Consider the following 12992-nt stretch of genomic DNA (forward strand, 5'->3'; position numbering starts at 1 on the left):
TTTAAACAAAGTGCCAGATGCTATTCTAAAAACTTTATATTAAGTCATTAATTTTTATTCCATTCCTTTGAGGGACTGTACGTTGTTTCTGCATTTTGCTGGTGATGAGAATAAGGCACAGAGAAATTAAACAATTTGCCTAAGGTCACATAGCTAATATATAGTGGAGATGAGACTGAAGTCTCTAAATTCTGACTTCAGACCCCCAAGTTTCTAACTATTTTACTGTACTGCCAATGAGAAGGGAAAGGATACTAATCATTAATGTATGGAATTCTAAAATTAGTACTTATTTCTGGGGAACCAGTATTCTTTTTTGCTTGTGAAAGTAACACAAAAGAACAAACAGCTTTCCATATAGTCTGGAAGCCCCAAACCTTCTTTAGAATTACATCATACTAACAGTTTCACATATATGGTTGTCTGAACTGTTTTCAGTAACTTTTATTTCCAGGCTGTTTGACAGGCTTATATGGAAGAAGAGGCTGTAATAATATCACCAGAGAAATGTCTGGTGGTTAATACCTTCATTCAAAAAAATGTATTTTGTGCTCCTACAGTATGTCGGGCATTGAGCTGAGAACCGGAAGGGGTGCAAATAAGATTAAGACACAGTACGTTCCTTCAAGAAGTTGTAATCTCACAGAGGAAGCAAGCATTGACAGAAAACCATAATATAAAACAGAATGAGTTGTGCTCAGTGGAGGAATGAAATGCAATGGGAGTTCCAAGGAAGAGGGAGACCGATTACTTCATGAAGGGAGGAGCTTGGGTTAGGGAAAACACATGATTGTCATTTATTTTTAAAAGTTTTTATCTATTTTGAAAGAGAGAAAGAGCATGCGAGTGGGGGAGGGGCAGAGAGCGAGGGAGAGAGAGAATCCTAAGCAGGCTCCATGTTGTTAGTGCAGAGCCCAACGCGGGACTCAGTCTCACAAACTGAGATCATGACCTGAGCCGGTATCAAGAGTCGGTCACTTAACCACCCAACTGAGCCACCCAGGTACCCCACACAATTGTCATTTAATTTATTGTTGATATTTAAGTATTACAAACAGGATAAAAATTTATCAAATTCCTTTATTTCTTCTTTTAAATGTTTATTTATGTTTGAGAGAGCACAAACTGGGGAGGGGCAGAGAGAGAGGGAGGGAGGGAGACACAGAATCTGAAACAGGCTCCAGGCTCTGAGCTGTCAGCGCAGAACTGACAGCTTGAACTGTGAGATCATGACCTCAGCCAGTCAGAAGCTCAAGCCACTGAGCTACGCAGGCGCTCCTAAATTCCTTTATTTTTTAAAAATTACATGCAGGGTCCTCATTTTCAGAAAAGAGCTTTTTACTATAAGGATTGTTTTGAGTATGGAGAGGTTAGTCAGTGCAAACTTTTTATTTTTTAAGTTTATTTTGAGAGAGAATGAGAGCACAATCAGGGGAGGATCAGAGAGAGAGAGAGGGAAAGAGAGAGAGAGTTCTAAGCAGGCTCTGTACTTCCAGTGCACAGCCCAATGAGGGCCTTGAACTCACTAACCATGAGATCATGATCTGAACTGAAACCAAGAGTCCACCACTTAACCTACTGAGCCACCCAGGCACCCCCAGTCAGTGCAAACTTTTTGAAGATGGTTTGCCTTATCTCCTCTAGTGAGGGGGACAGAATAGAATTATGATGCACAAGATAAATTTCAAGGTCAATGGAATAGCAAAAGAAGCAGCAAGTGGTTTGCATTTCCCTGACAATTAGTGATTTTAAAACATCTTTTCATATGAATACTTCATATGTCAGCCATCTGTGTGTCTTCCTTGGAAAAATGTCCGTTCAGGTCCTCTGCCCATTTTTAAGTGGGCTCCACACCCAACATAGGGCTTGAACTCATGACCTGAGATCAAGAGTTGCATGCTCTACTGACTGAGCCAGCCAGGCACAGCACTCTAGCCATTTTTAGTTGGATTACTTGCTTGTTTGTCTTTGGTGTTGATTGTATAAGTTCTTTATATATTTTGGATATTAACCCCTTTAGATATATCATTTGCAAATATCTTCTCCTATTCAGTAGGTTGTCTTTTTATTTTGTTGATGGATCCCTTTCTGTGAAGAAACTTTTATTTTGGTATAGTCCCAATAGTTTATTTTTGCCTTTGTTTCCCTTGCCTGAGAAGACTTATCCATAAGTATGTTGCTAAGACCAATGTCCCAGAGATTACTCCCTATGTTTTATTTTAGGACTTTTATGGTTTCAGGTCTTACATTTAGGTCTTTAGTACATTTTGCATTTGGTTTTGTGTATGGTGCAAGAAAGTGGTCCAGTTTCATTCTTTGAAATAGCACCTCAGACTGGTTAAAATGACTAGTATTCATTAAAAAAATTTTTTTTAATATGAAATTTATTGTCAAATTGGTTTAAAATGACTAGTATTCAAAAGACAAGAAACAACAAATGTTGGCAAGGATGTAGAGAAAAGGGAACCCTGAATAAATTGTTAGTGGGAATGTGTGTTGGTGTAACCACTGTGGAAAACAGCATGGAGCCTCCTCAAAAAATTAAAAATAGAAATAGCACATGATTCAGTAATTCCACTACTAGGTATTTACCCAAAGAAAGCAAAAACATTAATTTGAAAAGATATATGCACACCTATGTTTATTGCAGCATTATTTATAATAGCCAAGATATGAAAGCAATCCAAGTGCCCATTGGTAGATGAATGGATAAAGAAGATGTAGTGTGTGTATACACACACACACACGCACACATATATGCACACACTACAGTATTACTCAGCCATAGAAAAGAATGTAATCTTGTCATTTGTGACAGACAGCATGGATATACCTAGAGGATATTATGCTAAGTGAAATAAGTCAGAGAAAGACAAATACCATATGATTTCACTTATATGTGGAATCTAAAAAACAAAATAAGTGAATAAACAACAAACAAACAAATAACAGACTTGTAAATGAAGCGAACAAACTGGTGGTTACCAGAGGGGTAGGTGGGTGGGCAGATGGTAAAATAGGTGAAGAGGATTAAGAGGTACACACTTCCAGTAATAAAATAAATCATGGAGATTAAAATTATAGCATGGGGAATATAGTCAGTAATATTGTGATAACATTATATGGTGACAGATGGTGACTACACTTACTGTGGTGAGCATTGAATAATGTATACAACTGTCAAATCACTATATTGTACACCTGAAGGTAATACAGCATTGTATGTCAACAGTACTTCAGTAATAAGTATGTATTTTTAAAAAAGAAAAAGCAGGGTGGAAGTGAACAATGTAAGTCTGGGGGCAGCCAGGACTCTGACTAGACAGAGTCAAAGTTTGCTAGAGAGTGGCCTGTAACACAGAACTGCTCTTGCAAGATAGGGATTGTGTTTTCAGCTGTTTTTTACTTCATCTTTTAATTATGACGAACATATGCCACAAATATTCTGGGATGGTCTGTGTTTAGAAATTAGATGCCATTGGGGCGCCTGGGTGGCTCAGTCGGTTAAGTGTCCGACTTCAGCTCAGGTCACGATCTCGCGGTCCACGAGTTCGGGCCCTGCGTTGGGCTCTGGGCTGATGGCTCGGAGCCTGGAGCCTGCTTCCGATTCTGTGCCTCCCTCTCTCTCTGCCCCTCCCCCGTTCGTGCTCTGTCTCTCTCTGTCTCAAAAATAAATAAACGTTAAAAAAAAAAAAAAAAGAAATTAGATGCCATTATGCCCATAAGTTCCTGTCAGTAAGATTGACAAATAATGGTCAGCATATCCATGTTAGTGTCTGGAGAGTAGAAAGCATTGTCTATTCAACAAATATTTAATAAGGAGTTTGGAAAGGCAGAGAAAGGCTATTTGATAAAGAACTCTAAATACTTAGATGTTTTAATAGGGTAGGTGATAGGGAGCCCATTCAAGTTTTTGAGCAGGTAGGTAGTTGTATGTTGAAGTCTACCGTAAACACTTAGAAGTGTTATCTTTTAGATAAAGGACTGAATGAAAGTGCATATGATTTTCTGTCTGTTCAAACAAAATTTTAAAATATAAATACGAGAATGAGTGTATTTTCTCTTAGTTCTTAGAAAACTCCCTGTTGGAATATTGAGGAGACTATGGGGGGTGGGAAGTAATCAGAATGCCACTGAATCCTATTTTGTCCTTTTCATATTCTGGTGGGTGACCTCCAGTGGAAGATAATCAGTGCACCCTTTTTGCTTACAATACACATCTGTTGGGGGCAACTACCTAGCACACAGTTCCCCTTTGCTGTGAGTGCCTGTAGTACACAAAGATAAGATCCCAGTCACCTTTTCAGACTTAGGCACCTCATCACCTTGCTGCTGCCTATTGATCCAGAAGTAGACACCCAACTTAAATTTGGTGCTGTTATAGTATATCCTAGGAATTTGAAACTCAGAACCAAGCAACACATGGTAATTCTATGTTTAACTTTTTGAGGAACTGTCAAACTGTTTTCCACAATGGCTGAACCATTTTACATTCCCACTGGAACTGTATGAGAATTCCCTTTTTTTCTATACCCTTAACAACACCTATTATTTTTCTATCTTTTTTTTCTTGTTATAGACATTGTAGTGGATATAAGTGGTGCCTCATGGTGGTTTTGATCTCCCTCATGACAAGTCAAGTAGTGCTGAGCATCTTTTCATGTGCTTGTTGGCTATTCTTATGTTGTCTTTAGAGAAATGCCTGTTTAAGTCATTTGCCCAGTTTTTGTTTGCTTTTTGTTGTTGATGACTTCTAAGAACTCTTTATGTATTCTGGATACTAGATTGTTATCATACATTTAATTTGTAAATATTTCTCTCAATCTGTAGATTGTTTTTTTAAAAATTTTTTAATGTTTATTTTTGAGAGAGAGAGAGAGCAGGGGAGGGGCAGAGAGAGAGGGAGACACAGAATCCAAAGCAGGTTCCAGGCTCTGAGCTGTCAGCACAGAACCCTACATGGGGCCCCAACTCACGAACTGTGAGATCATGCCCTGAGCTGAAGTTGGTCACTTAACTGACTGAGCCACCCAGGCGTGCTTCATTCTGTAGATTGTGAATATACTGTAAATCACTGAATTGTTCTCTTAAAATGTTTAAATTTGTGTTATGTGAATTTCCTCTCAATTAAACAAAACAAAAACAAAAAACAAAGCAAAAGAACATGCAGCACAGAGCTTGGGAATTGCTAGAGTTAGTGGGCATCCTGAAGAGAAGACTCACCCACTGTTGCTGCTGGGGCCCCAGGGCTATGTTGGTCAGTCCCTGCTCTTCCTGCATGTTGGTTCTTCTCTTTCCATTTCTTTTCCTCATGCTTCCAGTCAGTTGAGGGACAGTTTGGCTATTTCCAGTTTTTGGTGACTATGAATAAAGTCACTATAAACATTTACATACAGGTTTTTCTGTAGTAAGTTTTCATTTCACCTGGGTAAATACCTAGGTGTATGATTGCTGGGTGTTATGGTAAGTGTATGTTTGACTTGATAAGGAACTTACAAAGTGTTTTCCAAAACGGATATATCTTTTTGCATTCCCATCAGCAATGTATGAGTGTTACAGTTGTTCTACATCCTCTCCAGTACTTGGTATTGTCAGTTTTTTGTTTTGTTTTTGGCCATTATAATAAGTTTGTATCTGTATCTCATTGACTAGTGATGCTGAGTTTTTTTCCTATGCTTATTTGCCATCCATTTAACATTTTTGATGAGGTGTCTGCTTAAGTCTTTTGCCTGTTTTAAAAATTGGGTTGTCTTCTTATGTTTGAGTTTCAAGAGTTCTTTATATATTTTGGATACAAGTTCTTTTTTAGTTAATGATTTACAAAAATTGTCTCCCAATTGATAGCTCATCCTTTCATTATCTCAACAGTGTCTTTTGCAGAGCAGAATTTTTAATTTGATAAAATCCAATTTATCAATTTTATCTTTTATAGGTATACTCTTGGTGCCATATCTCAGAACTTTTTGCCTAACCCAAGATCACAAAAGAGTTTGTCCTGTGTTTTACAGGAAAGAAAGAAAAGAAGTTTATAGTTTTATGATTACATTTAGGTCTGTCATCCATTTTGAATTAATTTTTGTATAACGTATGTGGAATGGTTTGACATTCATTCATTTATATATGGATGTCTAACTGTTCTGGCACCCTGTATAGAAAAGGCTTTCTTCTTTGAATTACCTTTTCACTTTGTCAGAACTCAATTGGCCATTTTTATGTGGGTCAATTTCTGGACTCTTTATTCTGCTTTATTTTTTATTTAAAAAATTTTTTTAGGGGTGCCTGAGTGGCTCAGTCAGTTAAGCGTCCAGCTTCACCTCAGGTCATGATCTCGCGGTCTGTGAATTCAAGCCCTGCATCAGGATCTGTGCTGACAGCTTGGAGCCTGGAGCCTGCTTCAGATTCTGAGTCTCCCTCTCTCTCTTCTCCTCCCCTGCTCATGCTCTGTATCTCTCTCAAAAATAAATAAACATTAAAAAAATTTATTAAAAAAGTTAAAAAAAATTTTTTAAAGTGTTTATTTATTTTTGAGAGAGATACAGAGCATGAATAGGGGAGAGGCAGAGACAGAGAGGGAGACACAGAATCTGAAATAGGCTCCAGGCTCTGAGCTGCCAGCACAGAGCCCAACATGGGGCTTGAACTTGGGAATTGGGAACAGTGAGATCATGACCTGAGCTGAAGTCAGATGCTTAACTGACTGAGCCACCCAGGTGCCCCTCTCTTCTCCCTTATCGATCTATGTCTTCATCCTTTTGTCTTTAGCATGTTGTCATCTTTATTAGTATAACTTTATAGTAAGTCTTAAAAGTCAGGTAGTGTGAGTCCCCAACTTTATTCTTTTTCAAAATGGGTTTGGATATTCTAGTTCCTTTGCCTTTCTGTATACATTTTAGAGTCAGCTTATTTATTTGTACAAAAAAAATACTGTTGGAATTTTAAATGTAATTGTGTTAAATCTTTAGATCAGTTTGGGGAAAATTGTGAACATTAACTCTTACAAACCTATTAACATGGTATATCTCTTAATTTATTTAGGTTTCCTCTGATTTCTTTTATTGGTGTTTTGTGTTTTCAATATATAGATCCTGCACATATTTGTTATACTTACATATTTCATATTTCTTGTGCAGTTTTCAGAATTTTAATTTTTGATTACTTATTGCTAGCATAGGGACATACAATTGGTTTTTATTGTTTCTGTATCCTCTGACCTTGATAAACTCATATGTTCTAGGGACTTTTTTTTAATGTTTTTATTTATTTTTGAGAGAGAGACAGAGTACCAGAAGGGGAATGGCAGAGAGAGAGAGACACACACAGAATCTGTAGCAGGCTCCAGGCTCTGAGCTGTCAGCACAGAACCCGATGTGGGGCTCAAACCCATGAACTGTGAGTTCATGACCTGAGCCGAAGTCAGATGCTTAACTGACTGAGCCACCCAGGCGCCCTTCTAGGAATTTTTTTGTAGATTCCTTGAGGTTTTTCATGTAGACAATCTTATTGTCTGTGAACAGAAACAGTTTTATTTATTACTTTTCAATCTGTATGCTTTTAATTTTTTTCTTTTATTATTGTACTGGCTAGGATTTCAGGATGATGTTGAATAAGGGTGGTAAGCTCAGACATCCAATCTTACAGGAAAAGCATTCATGTTTTCAACATTAAGTTATGTTAGCTGTAGGTTTTTTTAAATAAAAGTTCTCTCTCAGTTTCAGGGAGGCCACAGTGGCTGAGGATGGCCTCCAACAATAGCCAGCAAGAATCTAGGGCCTTCAATTTTCTAGCCACAGGAAATAATTCTGCCAACCATCTGAGTGAGTTTGGAAGCTTATTCTTTCTTAATGATATTAATTTCCTATTGCTGCTGTAACAAATTCCCACAAACTTAGTGGCTTAAAACAACACAAATTTATTATTTCATAATTTTGAGGATCAGGAGCCCTAAATAAGTCTTAGGGAACTAAACATCAAGGTGGCAGCAAGGCTATATTCCTTCTGGAGGTTCTGGGGAAGAGTCCATTCGTTGCTTTTTCCAGATTCTATAGGCCATTGTATTCTCTGGTTTGTGGCCCCTTCCTCTGTCTTCCAAGCCAGAAATGGCTGGTCATATCTTTCTCACATCATATCACCTTGACTTCTTCCATTGTCACATTTCTTTTCCTAACTTGCCTGCCTGCCTGTTTATCTTATAAGGATCCTTGTAGTTACATTGGGCTCACATAGATAATCCAGACTAATCTCCCCATTTTAAGAATCTTAATTTTTAAGAATCTTAATCTAAGGGGCACCTGGATGGCTCAATCGGTTAAGCCTCTGACTTCAGCTCAGGTCATGATCTCACAGTTCTTGGGTTTGAGCCCCGTGTCGGGCTCTGTGCTGATAGCTCAGAGCCTGGAGCCTGCTTCCAATTCTGTGTCTCCCTCTCTGCCCCTCCCCCGCTCATGCTCTGTTTCTCTCTGTCTCTCAAAAATAAATAAACGTTAAAACAATTAAAAAAAAAAGAATCTTAATCTAAGCCTCTATGGCTCAGTCAGTTGGGCGTCCGACTCTTGATTTCGGCCTTGGTTGTGATCCCAGGGTCATGGGATCAATCCCTGCATTGGGTTCTGTGCTGGATGTGGAGCTTGCTTAGGATTCTTTCTCCCTCTGCCCCTCTGGCCTACTCCTGCTATCTCTGTCACTCTAAAAAAAATAATAATAACTTTAATTTAGTCATGTCTATAAAGCCCATTTGCTATATAAGGTAGCATATTCAGAGTTTCTGGGGACTAGGGTGTTGGCATCTTTGGAGAACCATTATTCTGCCTACCACACCAGTCAAACCCTCATGAGAACACAGCCCAGCCAATACCTTGATTGCAACTTTTTGAGACTCTAAACGGCATCCACCTAAACCAAGCATGAATTCTTCACCCACAGAAAGTGTGAGGTAATAGATGTGTAATGAATGTGTTGTTTTAAGCCACTATGGTTGCAGTAGTTTGTTAAGCAGCAGTAGAAAACTAATACAATGGGCATGTACTTGTTAATAATTTTTCTTCATTATCCTTTTAACATCTGTAGGATCTGTAATGGTGTCCCTTATTTTATTTCAGATATTATTAATTTGTATCTTTTCCCCCCACCCTTGGTCAGTCTGGTTAGAGGTTTGTCAATTTTATTGATCATTTCAAAGATCAGCTTTTGTTTTCGTTGTTTTTTCTCTATTTTTCTATTTGTAATTTTATTATAAAATTGCTCTTTATTATTTTCTTTTGCTTTCTTTGGGTTTAATATGCTCTTATGTTTTTTTAGTTTAAGGTGGAAGCTTAGATTTTTGTTCTGAGACATTTCTTCCTTCTTTTATGATTTTAAATTGAGATATAATCTGTATACCGTAAAACCCACCTGTAAAAAATGCAGTTCAATAGTTTTAGTATATTCACAGTGTTGTGCATTGGTGACCAGTATTTAATTTCAGAACATTCTTCCTTATTAATATAAATATATACAAATTTTAATATGTTGTATTTTCATTTTCTTCAATTAAAAAATATTTTCTTGTTTCCCTTGAGATTTATGCTCTGTGCATTGGTTACTTATAGTGTCTTGTTTAATGTACAATTTTAGGATTTTCCCAGATGCTTTTCTGTCACTGATTTCCATTTATTTCATTATGGTCCAAGAACAGACTCTGTATGATTTCAGTTCTTTTAAATTCATTATGGTTTATTTTGTGGCCTAGAAATATGAAATATGTCTATCTTGGTGAGTCTTTCAAGTGCTATTTATTTATTTTTAAAAACTTTAAATGTTTTAATTTATTTTTGAGAGAGAGAGAGAGAGTGAGTGAGCAAGGGAAGGGAAGAGAAAAGAGGGAGACACAGAATCCAAAGCAGGCTCCAGGCTCTGAGCTGTTAGCACAGAATCTGATGTGGGGCTTGAACTTGTGAACCATGAAATCATGACCTGAGCTGAAGTCAGAGGCTTAACTGACTGAGCCATCCAGGAGCCCCAACAAGTGCTCTTTAAAATAATTTTGTTAGGAGGGCATCTGGGTGGCTCAGTCAGTTAAGCCTTCGACTCTTGATTTTTGGCCCAGGTCATGATTTCATGGTTGTGAGATTGAGTCCCAAGTCAGGCTCTTCTCTGAGCATAGAGCCTGCTTGGGATTTTCTCTCTCCCTCTCTCTCTCTCCTTCTGTCTCTGCCCCTCCCATTCCCCTGTGCGTGCACTCTCTCACTCTCTCTCTCTCTCTCTCTCTCTCTCTCTCTCTCTCAAAATAAATAAATAAACATTTTTTAAAAACCCACTATTTTAAAAGAATTTTGTTAGCTGGAGTACTCCCTAAATGTCAATTGGGTCAAGTTGGTTGATAGTGCTCTTCAGGTCTTCTATATCCTTACTGAGTTTCTATTTACTTGTTCTGTTGATTACTGAGAGAGTGGTGTTTAAGCCTTCAAGTATACTTATGAATTTGACTTGTAGTAATACTAGTTCTTGCTCTGTGTATTTTGAGCATCTGTTATTAGGTACATACACCTTTAAGATTGTGATGCTATCTTTGTGAATTAACCCTTTTATCATTACATAATGTGGCTCTTTTTCCCGGTTAATGGTCCTTGTTCTAAAGTCTACTTTGTTTTTTGCTGTTTTTTACTTTTGTTGTTGGGGTTTTTTTATTTTAGAGATAGAGAGAGAGAGAGAGAGAGAGCAGAGAAGAGGGGCAGAGGGAGAGAGAGAGAAAGAGAGAATCCCAAGTAGGTTCAACCCCTAGCACAGAGCCCAATATGGGGCTTGATTCTGGGATCATGCCCTGAGTCACAATCAAGAGTTGAACAGTCAACCAACTGAGCCACCCAGGTGGCCCTCTGAAGTCTACTTTGATTTTAATGTAGGCACTCCAGATTTATTTTGATTAGTTTCCACTGGTACTTATTTTTTCCATCTTTTAACTCTTTATGTATGTTTTGTTATTTAAAGTGGACTTCCTGTAGATAGTATTCAGTTGGTTATTATTATTTTTATTCAGTCTGACAATGTCTATTACTTTTTAAATGTTTTATTATTTATTTGTGAGAGAGAGAGAGAGGCAGAGTGAGAGTGGGGGAGGGGCAGAGAGAGACAGAGACTTAGAATCCAAAGCAGGCTCCAGGTTCCAAGTTGTCAGCAAAGAGCCTGATGCAGGGCTCAGAGTCACAAGCTGTGAGATCATGACCTGAGCCGAAGTCAGACACTTAACTGACTGAGCATCCAGGTGCCCCAACAATGTCTATTGTTTAATTCGTGTGTTTATGCTATTTATATTTAGCATAGTTATTGATTCATGGATTTAGGTCTCTTCCTCTTCATGTTGCTTATTCATTGATTCAGCAATTATTTTTAACATCTTTATTGATAATTTACATACCATAGAATCCACTCAAGTGTACAATTTAATGATTTTTTAATATGAAATTTATTGTCAAATTGGTTTCCATATAACACCCAGTGCTCATCCCAACAGGTGCCCTCCTCAATGCCCATCACCCACTTTCCCCCCCCGACCCCCCATCAACCCTCAGTTTATTCTTAGTATTTAAGAGTCTCTTATGGTTTGCCTCCTTCCCTCTCTGTAACTTTTTTTTTACCCCTTCTCCTCCCTCATGGTCTTCTGTTGAGTTTCATAGATCTCACTATATATGGGTGAAAACAAATGATACCTGTCTTTCTCTGCCTGACTTAACAATTCAGTGATTTTGAGTACATTTCTAGAGTTGTGTGACCATCACCACAATTCTTCAGTCTTAGAATAGTTTTGCCATCACTAAAAGATCCTTCTTGCTATATACAGTTACTCCTTGTTCCTAACCCCAGTCAACCATAAGTCTACTTTCTGTCTGTGTAGATTTGCTTTTTCTGGACATTTGATATAAATAGAGTTGTATAATATATGGCCTTTTGCATCTGGATTTTTATTTTTTAATTTAATTTTTATTTTTTATTTTAGAGAAAGAGCATGAATGGGGGAGAAAGGGAGAGGGGAGGAGAAGGGAGAGAGAGATAGAAAGAGAGAGAGAGAGAGAATGGATCTCAAGTAGGCTCAATGCTCAGTGAGGAGCATGTCACAGGGCTTGATCCCATGATGCTGGGATCATGACCTGAGCCAAAATCAAGAGATCACAGCCAACTGACTGAGCCACCCAGGCATCCTTGCATTTGGAATTTCAACTTTAACATGTTTCTGAGTTCCATCTGTGTTGTAGCATGTATCACTTCTTTCCTTTTTATTGCCTCCTAGTAGTCCATTGTATGGATGTCATGTTTTTTGTTTATCCATTCACCAGTGGATAGACATTTGGATTAATTCATGAAGTTTTTGTCTATTTGGCCATTTATTTCTGGAGTCTCAGTTCTGCTTATTGATCTATATGGCTGTCCTACTAGTATTATGCTATCTTGATTACTGTAGCTTCAAAATAGTTTTGAAATCAGAAAATACAAGTTTGTTCTTCAAAATCTTTTTTTTCTATTTTGGGTTCTTTGAATTTTCACATAAAATTTAGTAGTCAGCTTGTAAGTTTCTGCAACAATGACAGCTTTTATTTTAATAGGGATTGCACTGGATCTATAGATAGATTTGGAGAGAATTGCTATTTAATAATATTTTCTAATCTATGAAAATGAAATCTCTCTCAATCTATTTAGCACTTTCTCTTAGCAATGGTTCAGAGTTTCCTGTATATAGTTTTTATTTATTTTTTTGTTAATTCCTAAGAGTTGTTTTCTTAATTTGATTTTTGGTCACTCATTGGTGGTATTTAGAAATGTAGTTTTGCATTGATCTTCAATCTCATGACCTTACTGAATTCATTCATTAGTTTTACTAGTTTCTTGTTTGTTTGTTTTTTATTCCTTATTTGTTGTTGTTTTACACACAGGATCGTATTATCTATGAATAAAGATAGTTTTACTTCTTCCCTTCCAATATGGATGTCCTTTTATTTCCTTTTCTTGCCTAGTTCTACTGACTA

The 12992-nt window shown here is 37.5% G+C and overlaps 1 protein-coding gene across 1 annotated transcript in view; it reads left to right on the plus strand.

The window, feature by feature from the left end:
* Positions 1–12992, plus strand: part of SPATA31F3 (SPATA31 subfamily F member 3) — a 95741-nt gene that overhangs the window by 4683 nt on the left and 78066 nt on the right. The gene's annotated exons all lie outside the window — the stretch shown is intronic.

Source organism: Prionailurus viverrinus, chromosome D4, assembly GCF_022837055.1.
Source record: "Prionailurus viverrinus isolate Anna chromosome D4, UM_Priviv_1.0, whole genome shotgun sequence".
In the NCBI taxonomy this organism is placed as follows: Eukaryota; Metazoa; Chordata; class Mammalia; order Carnivora; family Felidae; genus Prionailurus; species Prionailurus viverrinus.